The sequence below is a fragment of the Theobroma cacao genome, chromosome 5, assembly GCF_053813885.1.
Source record: "Theobroma cacao isolate CCN51 chromosome 5, ASM5381388v1, whole genome shotgun sequence".
In the NCBI taxonomy this organism is placed as follows: domain Eukaryota; kingdom Viridiplantae; phylum Streptophyta; class Magnoliopsida; order Malvales; family Malvaceae; genus Theobroma; species Theobroma cacao.
In genome coordinates, this window is record NC_142643.1 from 31121466 (window position 1) to 31132940 (window position 11475).

The window sequence follows — 11475 nt, forward strand, 5'->3', positions numbered from 1 at the left end:
GGCAAAATGGTAATTTTGCACCCCCAGAGCATTTTTCCAGCACAAGGTCTTCACCCATCATCATTTTTGACCCTTGAATAATGTGTGATGGAGAGAGAAAGCTTAATAGTTAAGAAATGACACATGGACCAATAATAAGGTGACATGTGTCAAGTTTATATTCATTAATTATTTAACTTTAAAATAAACATAAAATCAGCCAATTTTCTTTCAAATGGCCGGCCAAACAAAGAACAAGGAAGAACAAAAGGAGGAAAGGAAAAAACAAGAAACCTAGGTGGGAAAATTAAAGGAAAATTGGTGGATTTCAAGGAATCAAGCAATCAAAGGTAAAATTTCTTGATTTTGACTTGTGATCTACCTTTCCCATGCATTTCTCCTTATTTTTCATGGTTAGATTTCATATTTTCATGGTGAATTCATGGCTGCCCAAATTGGTATGGAGAGAGAATGAAGTTAGATTAATTTGATTTTAAGTTATGTTAGTGTTTTTAGTTAGTTTAGCATATTTAGAAACAAAACAACAAGAAAAGAATTCATTTTCCTCCATTACCATTATTGGCCGAATTTTCTAGGAGAATATTGGCTGCTGATCTTGATGTTTATTTGAGGAATTATGATGAATAATGATGAATTATGAGCCTAGAAAAATAATGGGAATTTTCGGAGCAAAAATACGAATTTTTACCCATTAAGAGTATTTTCATAATTTGCTATCGGGACTGATAATTTACACCACACTGAGGAACATTAAGTCAATTTGGGTGCAATTGAGGTATAGAAACTGAAAAAAATTAATTTGGAGTTTAAACGGATGCGTATATCGATTTATCGGGTAAAAGATCGAAATAGGCTAACATCGCGTTTAGGCAAAATTTAGACATTTTGCACTTCATATCATGCATTAGTAGTATAAATTAGTTTATTTTGATTTAGTACCAAAGTAGTAAACCTCTTAATTGTGCAATTTGTTAAGGTGGAGAATCCTCTGGCAAGGGCAAAGAAATCGCACCCGAGGAGTAATAGTTGGAGTACCCGAATTTAGTTTTCGAAAATTGTGAGTAAACTTATTATCGTGTTAATTATCTAGAGTAGTTTTATACAATTGTGTAATTTTATGGAAAATGGGTTTAAATGGTAAATTGCTATGTTTTAAGAGAAATTGTGAGATTATAAAATGATTTTATAAATTTTCTGGAAAATCGAATACTGGTTTTGAAAATAGAGTAATTGGAGATTGTCTGCTTGTGTTGTAAATTTATGGTTTTAAATTGAATGGCTTATGACAATAAATGAGCATGAATGGCTAAACTGATTTTGGTGTTAGAATTATTTGTACTGTGTATTCAGCCTTGAAAGGCTAGGTTGCGATAAATTGCCATGTTATGCAGAAAAAAAGATTTTATAAATCAGGTGGTAGATAAAAGATTAGCTACTGCAGTGGTGGGGGGTTCTGTGGACCAGCCTATTAGAGAGGCACAGTAAACTCCTTTATATTCTCACCTCGGTCGTAGAAGCGCATAAGGTATCTCCTGAGATGGGCTTTTTGAGTGCACTTCACATGGACCACCTCGTGAGAGTGAGACTCAGCCAACGCCAAGGAACGACTATGTTGTCAAAATAAAAACAAGTTTTATGATTATATAAAATTTTTCATAGCCTTGGCGGACTCGGTTGAATACCCCTGGTCCAGGTGTCCCCGAGTACAGGATTTGGCATGAGCCAAGTTTTGAGAAATTTACGAGCCATATTGATTATTTGGTTGAAATGAATATTCGTGTCGTGAAAAAATTTGCTAAAATGAATTATTTTTAATTGTCTCCCTTTACTCGCCTTTAGATTATTTAGATGGTGTTTGTTTACTCATTGAAATTTTATAATTTCACCCTTTTTTTATCCCATCATTTCAGGTCGGGTTAGCTTGTAGATTAGCAAACATTGTCGAGAACTATAGTTACCCATACTACTTCAAAAACTGTAGGTTTACTGTCTTTACTACTTTTGTTTATTTGTGGGCCCACGTAGCACTGTAAACTAAATTCATACTTTGGTTTTTCGTATTATAGTTTGTATAAATATATTTAACTTTTACGCTACTAAAAATCATTTTCAGAATACTCTATAAATATTAATTTATAAGAAAATAAAATATTTTGTCGAATATTTTTATTTTATTTAAATGGTTATAATTCCATTTTAAATCACATTTTAAACATTCAAATTTAATTTTGATTTCGAAATATGCATTTCTCGCTAAAGTACTACATTTTGGTCAAATTTTAAATTTTTGACGAAAAATGACCAAAATGCCCTTGTGAAGTGAAATTTATTTTTACACTATTTTAAATCGGAAAAAGGCTTAAAAGCCTCTAAAATATGACATTTGGCAACGATTAACCACAGGGGAGATAAGAAACTGATACGAAAGCCTTGCGAGGTCTCGATATGATATTCGGGGGATGAGTGCCTATCGGGGCATCGCGGCTGTTGTCACGGACTCAAGGATAGTTTCGGGTCGTGACATATGCGCACTCCCTACTCGTACATAACCGGGTCATCCTCGGCTTATGCGCACTCCCTACTCACACATAGCCGAGTCAATGTCATTACACAATAATATATTCATATATATATATCAACACAATATGGTAGTGCATGTATCAATAATAGTCACATGTCACAACATAAACCACTTCTCAATAGCTTATTCCCAAGGTAGTCATTTTTAAGAAAAGTTGTATAAAATCATTCAAACACTTTGTACAAAACAGTCACATTCCCAAAATAGTTTTGATAGGCAGTCCACTCACCGATTTATTGTTGAGCCTTTAGTTAACTCTAATTCCCTTAATGATCAAATTGGAAGGATGGGACTTCATTAAAACCTAGGATCACATTAGCATAAGCAATAGGTCAATTCACACACTATGAACCCTAAAAGCTATCTCTTAGCTACCTTTCAATTGCCACATTAAATGGCTATCTATGTTCACTATCTTAATGTAAAGCCCGATCTTATAAAATACTATTCATGACATACATGTGATGATAGCATAATTGCATGCTAGGAGAGTCTCGAAAAATTTACAAAAGTCGGTATTGTACCTAGAGGTACAATAAAGTTTATTTAATCCTCGAACTAGATCAAATAGGAATTTTAAGGTGAGATTAAGAGTTTCACAGTTCATGGATGACTTAAAATGGTAATTTGGAGTTTGAGGATCAATTTCAAGTTAAATCGAAATTTTCACTAACCAAGGGTAAAATGGTCATTTGCCACCTGGGGACAAAATGGGAATTTTAGAAAAGATTTTTTGACCCCATTTGACTTATTGGAGTATAATTTGACCTGTTAGAGTATGATTTGATGTTTAGAAGTGAAAAATTTTAATTTCGGTATAATTTAGAGTAAAAGGGTAAAATGGTAATTTTGCCACCTCAAGGGCAAAATTGTAATTTTCCACCACCAAGATATTTTTCCAGCACATGGTCTTCCTTTATCTTCATCTTTGACCCTTGACTAATCATGTAGTGAAGATAAAATGTTTAAATTTTTTAAATTTTAAAAACGGACCAATGACATGATGCCACGTGTCATGCCTTTATTAATTTATTATTTTTCTTTTTAAAAGGCACAAAAATCAGCTCATCTTCCACCCTATGGCCGGCCAAACCAGCAAGAAGAGAGAGAAAACAAAAACAAAACCCTAGAGAGAGAAAATCAAAGAAAAAGTGTGAATTTTCAAGGAAATTAAGTGAAAAATGTGAGATTTTTTCTATTAAGCTTGAGTTTTCTTATTCCCAAGCATTTCTCTTTATTTTTCATGATTAAATTACATGTTTTCATGATGAATTCAATTCTGAAGAAATGCGTTAGGAGAGAGAAAGTTGTTGGATTTATTTGATTTTAATTTATGTTAGTGTTTTTAGTTAGTTTAGAATATTTAGAAACAAAACAACAAGAAAAGAATTTATTTTCTCCCCCAACCATTAATGGCTGAATTTACCATGTAGTGAGTGAGGATGAGTTTGATTTTTATTCTAGGAGAATTGGTTAAGGAATGATGAATTATGAGCCTAGAAAAATAATGGGAATTTTCGGAGCAAAAATACGAATTTTTACCCACTAGGGGTATTTTCGTAATTTACTATCGAGACTGATAATTTGCATCACACTGAGGGACATTAAGTTAATTTGGATGCAATTGAGGTATAGAAACTGAAAAGAATTAAATTGGAGTTTAAACGGATGCGTTAGGAATTTAATCGGGTGATAAGATGAATTAGGCCAATACTGAGTTTAGATAGTTACTAGTGCATTTTTGCATTCCATATCATGCATTGGTAGTCGAAATTAGTTTAATTTTGATTTAGAACCAACTTGGTGAAATTCTCGATTTTGTACTGTGTCAAGGTGGTGAGTCCTCCGATAAAGGCAAGGAAATTGCATCCGAGGACCAGTAGACAGAGTGCTTCGAAAGTTTGCATTCTAGACATTGTGAGTAAACTTACTGTCATTTTAATTATCCAGGGTGGTTTTTAGATGCTTTCATGAATTCTATGGAGAAAGGTATTTAAAAAGGTAAATTTTCATGTTTTATGAATAAATGAGTTTCAATGAAATTAATTTATAAATTGTTTTGGAATTAATAATGATTTTGAAAAATAGAATACACGGAGACTGTTAATTGTGACAATTTGATTGTTTAAATTGTCTCGCTTATGATAAATCGAGCATGATTGGCTAGTTGGCAATTGTATTGAAATGCGAATTGTTTGGTTGCCTTGAAAAACTGCGAATTACAAAATTGCCATATCATGTTATTGAGTTTTATTATATGGTGGATTATATATTAATTAATCACTGCAGTAGGGGGTTTCTGTGGACCAACCTTTTAGAGGGGCACGGTAAACCCCATTATATTCTTACCTCGAACGGAGAGGCGCGTAAGGTATCTCCTAGGGTAAAGTTTAGGGTTCACTTCACGCTAAACCACCACGTGAGGGGGAACTCAGCCAACGCCAAGGAACGGCTATGTTTTCAAAACAAAAACATGATTTATGTGAAATGTGAATTTTAATAGCCTTGGCGGTCTCGGTAGGATGCCTCGGCCAAGGTGTCCCCGAGAATGGATTTATGGCACAAGCCTAGATTTTTATGAGATTCATAAGCCTCTTTACGTATTTCGAACGAGATGTGTTCTAATTGTATAACCCAGTTTATGATGATTTACTTTATTGTCTCCATGTACTCAACTCTAAATGTTTATGATGATGTATGTTTACTCATTGGGATTTTATAATCTCACCACCCTCCTTTCCACCCATTTCAGGTTCAGTATAGACTGTAGATAGCTAATCTCATCGAGGACTACAGTGGGATCTGCATTTTCCAAACCGTAGGTTCACAATCCTCTTTACTTTTGTTTATTCGAGGGCACTCTTGTTATTGTAAATTAAATTAAATATTTTGGCTTACTGTATTTAAGTATGTATAAATTTATTTAGCTTTTACGCTATAAAAATTATTCACGTATAACTCTATAAATATTGTTTTATAAGAAAATAGAATATTTTACTTAATATTTCTTTTATTTTCTTATTATATTCAAATAACCATAATTTCGTTTTAAATGAAGATTTTAGACTTTTAAACTCATTTTGAATATGAATTACGTGTTTTGTACTTGTATATTACGTTTTAGCCAGTTTCAAAATTTTTGAGAAAAATGACCAAAATACCCCTGTGAGATGAAAAATTAATATTTTATTTGTTTAAAGTTGGAAACAGCTTAAAATCTTTTAGAACACGATATTTGACAATGGTTGCTCACAAGGGAACAGAGAAACTGATAGTAAAGCCTTGCGGGGTTTCGGGTTGACATTTCGGGCAATAAGTGTCTACCGGGACACCGCGACGGTTGTCACGGGCTCGAAGGGAGTACCGGGTCGTGACAATTCAATTGGTATCAAAGATTTTGGTTTTAAAGATCAAAGTTTTTAGTTTTAAAGTTGTTTTAAAAATTTACAATATCAGTGTGGCCCCGGATTAAGTTAAGTTAGGTTAAGTTGAATAGAATGCATGCATCTGCATATAGAGCCTAAGGTTACCTAAACTTGCTCGTATTTTTTTCATAGATTACAATGCCTCCTCGATACGGACGCCCACCTCTCACTAGATCGGTTGGGAGGGGAAGAGGTCATTCCCAACGTCATCAGCCAGATACAATAGAGGAGGAATCAGCTGCATCTACCATTCGTGCAACACCTGCTGCTGAGCAGGCCGATAGTCCTCCACATCCTTCATCTCCTCAGCCACCTACGGGTATTCCCGCCATGCCTACTGAGGCAGCACAAGTATTGGCAGCTTTCTTTGCCGCAATGGTTGGTCAAGCTCAGACTGGTCAAGTTCCACCTGTAGTGCCTCCAGCTACTCCTTTAGTTCCACCACCAGTACAGGATGTATCCATTTCCAACAAGCTGAAGGAGGCTAGGCAATTGGGTTGTGTATCTTTCACAGGTGAGTTGGATGCCACCATGGCAAAGGACTAGATTAATCAGGTTTCAGAGACTCTCTCTGATATGGGATTAGATGATGACATGAAGCTGATGGTGGCTACGAGATTATTAGAGAAGAGGGCTCGTACTTGGTAGAATTCAGGGAAGTCCCGTTCTGCTACTCCTCAGACATTGTCCTATTTTCTCAGAGAATTCGATGGTCAGTATTTCACTTATTTCTATCGGAAAGAAAAGAAGAGAGAATTTTTGAGTTTGAAATAGGGAAATCTAACTGCAGAGGAGTACGAGACTCGTTTTAACGAGTTGATGTTATATGTGCCGGATATGGTGAAATCTGAGTAAGATTAGGCCAGCTATTTCAAGGAAAGGCTCCGTAATGAGATTAGAAAGCGAATGACAGTGACTGGTAAGGAGCCACATAAGGAGGTGGTACAGATGGCTTTACGAGCTGAGAAGCTGGCGACTGAGAATAAGAAGATTCGGACTGAGTTTGCAAAAAGGAGGAATCTTGGTATGTCTTCTAGTCAGCCAGTAAAAAGAGGCAAGGACTCAGCGACTTCAGGGAGCACTACTTCTGTTTTCGTGACATCTCCTCGACCTCCATTTTCACCATCACAGCAGAGACCTTCGAGGTTTAGCAGATATGCTATGACTGGTTCTGGGAAGAGTTTCGGAAGTTCTGACAGATGCAAAAATTGTGGGAATTATCATAGTGGGCTATGTAGAGGGCGAACAAGATGTTTCCAATGTGGACAGACAGGTCATATTAGGAGTAATTGCCCACGGTTAGGACTAGCCACTGTAGCTGCATCATCTCCACCAGCTCGCACTGATATGCATAGGAGAGATTCTTCTGAGTTACCACCGAGACAGGGAGTAGCCATATGCTCCGGTGTGGAGAGTAATACCCCGACACATCCACCTTCGAGACCACCGACTCGTACAGCGACAAGAGTTTTTGCTGTGACAGAAGATGAGGCACGGGTCTGACTTAGAGCAGTGACAGGTACTATGTCTTTATTTGATAAAAATGCTTATGTTTTGATAGATTCTGGCTCAGATAGATCTTATGTGAGTACGACATTTGCATCAATTGCTGATAAAAACCTGTCACCATTAGAGGGAGAAATTGTAGTGCATACCCCTCTAGGAGAACAGTTGATTAGAAATACTTGTTATAGAGACTGTGTAGTAAGGGTAGGTGAGGAAGAATTTATGGGTGACTTAATTCCTCTAGAGATCTTGGATTTTGATTTAATATTGGGTATGGACTGGTTAACTGTACATCGGGCAAACGTGGATTGTTTTCGAAAATAAGTTGTTCTTCGGAATTCGGAGGGAGCAGAGATTGTGTTTGTAGGGAAACGTCGAGTATTACCATCTTGTGTAATCTCAGCCATCAAAGCTTCGAAATTAGTGCAAAAAGGGTATCTGACTTATTTGGCATACGTGATCGATACTTCAAAGGGGGAACCTAAGTTAGAGGATGTCCCAATAGTAAATGAGTTTCTTAATGTATTTCATGATGATTTACCGGGACTACCTCCTGATCGAGAGCTTGAGTTCCCTATTGATTTACTTCCGGGTACCTCACCTATTTCTATTCCTCCATATAGAATGGCTCCAGCAGAGTTGAAGGAACTGAAAGTCCAGTTGCAAGATTTGGTGGATAAAGGTTTCATTCGCCCTAGCATTTCTCCTTGGGGAGCACCAGTCCTATTTGTAAAGAAGAAGGATGGCACTCTTCGATTATGTATCGATTATCGTCAGCTGAACCGAGTGACCATCAAGAATAAATACCCTTTACCCCGGATAGATGATCTTTTTGATCAATTACGAGGTGTTATGGTATTCTCTAAGATTGATTTGAGATCTGGGTACTATCAGTTGAGGATTAAGGAGCAGGATGTACCCAAGACTGCCTTCAGGACGCGTTATGGGCATTATGAGTTTCTGGTGATGCCATTTGGTTTGACTAATGCCCCGGCAGTTTTTATGGATCTTATGAACAGGGTGTTCCATCCATACTTGGATAAGTCTGTGATAGTATTCATCGATGACATCCTAGTTTATTCGAAGAATGATGATGAACATGCTGCCCATTTGCGCATTGTGTTGCAAACTTTGCGTGAGAGACAACTCTATGCCAAGTTCTCTAAATGTGAATTCTGGTTGAAGGAAGTAGTTTTCTTAGGACATGTGGTGTCCGAAGCTGAAATTTATGTCGATCCCAAGAAAATAGAGGCAATCTTACAATGGGAGCAACCAAGAACGGTTATAGAGATTCGTAGTTTCCTTGGCTTAGCCGGTTATTATCGGAGATTTATTCAGGGATTTTCTTTGATAGCAGCTCCTCTGACTCGTTTGACTCGTAAAGGAGTTAAGTTTGAGTGGGATGATGTTTGTGAGAATTGATTTCAGGAGCTAAAGAACTGGTTAACCTCTGCTCCCGTTTTAACACTTCCTATTAGTGGAAAAGAATTTGTGGTATACAGCGATGCATCTAAGTTAGGATTAGGGTGTGTGTTGATGCAGGACGAGAAAGTAATAGCTTATGCTTCCCGATAGTTGAAGAAGCACGAGACAAATTACCCTACTCATGACTTGGAGTTAGTAGCAGTAGTATTCGCATTGAAGATTTGGAGATATTATTTATATGGTGAGCGTTTTCGGATTTTTTCTGACCATAAAAGTTTGAAGTATTTGCTCACCCAGAAAGAGCTTAACTTGAGACAGAGACGATAGTTGGAGTTGATTACGGATTATGACTTAGTGATCGATTATCATCTAGGAAAAGCAAATGTTGTAGCGGATGCCTTAAGTCGTAAATCCTCATCGTCGTTAGCAACACTTCGGAGTTCTTACTTTTCGATGTTACTTGAGATGAAATCTCTAAGGATCCAGTTGAATAATGGTGAGGATGGAACCCTACTTGCTAGTTTCGTCGTGAGACCTTCATTGTTGAATCAGATCAGAGAATTGCATAAATTTGATGATTGGTTGAAACAGGAAGTTCAAAAGCTACAAGATGGAGAAGCTAGTGAGTTTAGACTTAGCAATGATGGTACTTTGATGCTTAGAGACCGAATTTGTGTCCCTAATGATGATCAGTTGAGATGAGCTATTTTGGAGGAAGCTCATTCTTCCGCCTACGCTTTACATCCTGGAAGCACCAAGATGTATCGGACTATTAAAGAAAGTTATTGGTGGTCAGGTATGAAACGAGACATAGCCGAGTTCGTCAGGTACTCTTCAACCTTTACCGATTCCTGAATGGAAGTGGGAACACGTGACTATGGACTTTGTATTGGGTTTGCCGCGGACACAAAGTGGGAAGGATGCTATTTGGGTGATTGTGGATAGACTAACTAAGTCCGCTCATTTTTTGGCTATCCATAGCACGTATTCTATTGAGAAACTAGCAAGACTTTATATAGATGAAGTTGTGAGATTACATGGAGTTCCAGTTTCTATTGTGTCAGATCGAGACCCTCGATTTACTTATAGATTTTGGCCGAAATTTCAGGAAGCTCTTAGAACTAAATTGAGATTTAGTACTGCCTTTCATCCACAGACAGATGGTCAATCTGAGAGAACTATTCAGACATTAGAGGATATGTTACAGGCTTGTGTCATTGACTTTATCGGGAGTTGGGACAGACACTTGCCATTTGTGGAGTTTGCTTATAATAACAGTTTTCAGTCTAGTATTAGGATGGCACCATACGAGGCTTTGTATGGAAGGAAATGCCGAACTCCGCTCTGTTGGGATGAAGTAGGTGAGAGGAAATTGGTGAATGTGGAATTGATTGATTTGACAAACGATAAGGTCAAAGTTATCCGAGAGCGATTAAAGACAGCTCAAGATAGGCAGAAGAATTATTCGGATAAATGAAGGAAAGATTTGAAGTTTGAAGTTGACGATAAAGTTTTTCTTAAGGTTTGTCCTTGGAAAGGTAATAATTTAAAAATTTCGAGTATTAAATCTTATTTGATTATACTATTGTGATAATTTGTGGTATTTATTGGATGATGAAAGGTGTGATTCGATTCGCGAAGAGGGGAAAGCTCAATCCAAGATACATTGGACCCTTTCGTATCATTGAAATGATTGGGCCAATGGCTTACAGACTTGAATTACCCCCAGAGTTAGATCGGATTCATAATGTCTTCCATGTCTCAATGTTGAAAAAGTATGTTCCCGATCCCTCTCACACTTTAGAGACACCTCCCATTGAGTTCCATGAGGATTTGAAGTTCGAGGTGCAGCCTGTACGTATTCTAGATCGAAAGGATCGAGTGCTAAGGAACAAGAGCATTCCAATGGTGAAAGTATTGTGGAAGAATGCTCGAATGGAGGAGATGACGTGGGAAGTCGAGAGCCAGATGAGAAACCAATATCCACATCTTTTCTTCGAATCAAGTAAGTGAAATTTTGAGATCAAAATTTTATTTTAAGAGGGGTAGTGCTGTAAAGCCCGACTTTATAAAATACTATTCATGACATACATGTGATGATAGCATAATTGCATGCTAAGAGAGTCCCGAAAAATTTACAAAAGTCAGTATTGTACCTAGAGGTACAACAAAGTTTATTTAATCCTCGAACTAGATTAAATAGGAATTTTAAGGTGAGATTAAGAGTTTCACAGTCCATGGATTACTTAAAATGGTAATTTGGAGTTTGAAGATCAATTTGGAGTCAAATTGGAATTTTCACTAACTAGGGGTAAAATGGTCATTTGCCACCTGGGGACAAAATGGGAATTTTAGAAAAGATTTTTTGACCCCATTTGACTTATTGGAGTATAATTTGACCTATTGAAGTATGATTTGAGGTTTAGAAGTGAAAAATTTTAATTTCAGTATAATTTGGAGTAAAAGGGTAAAATGATAATTTTGCCACCTCATGGGCAAAATTGTAATTTTCCACCACCAGGATATTTTTCCAGCACA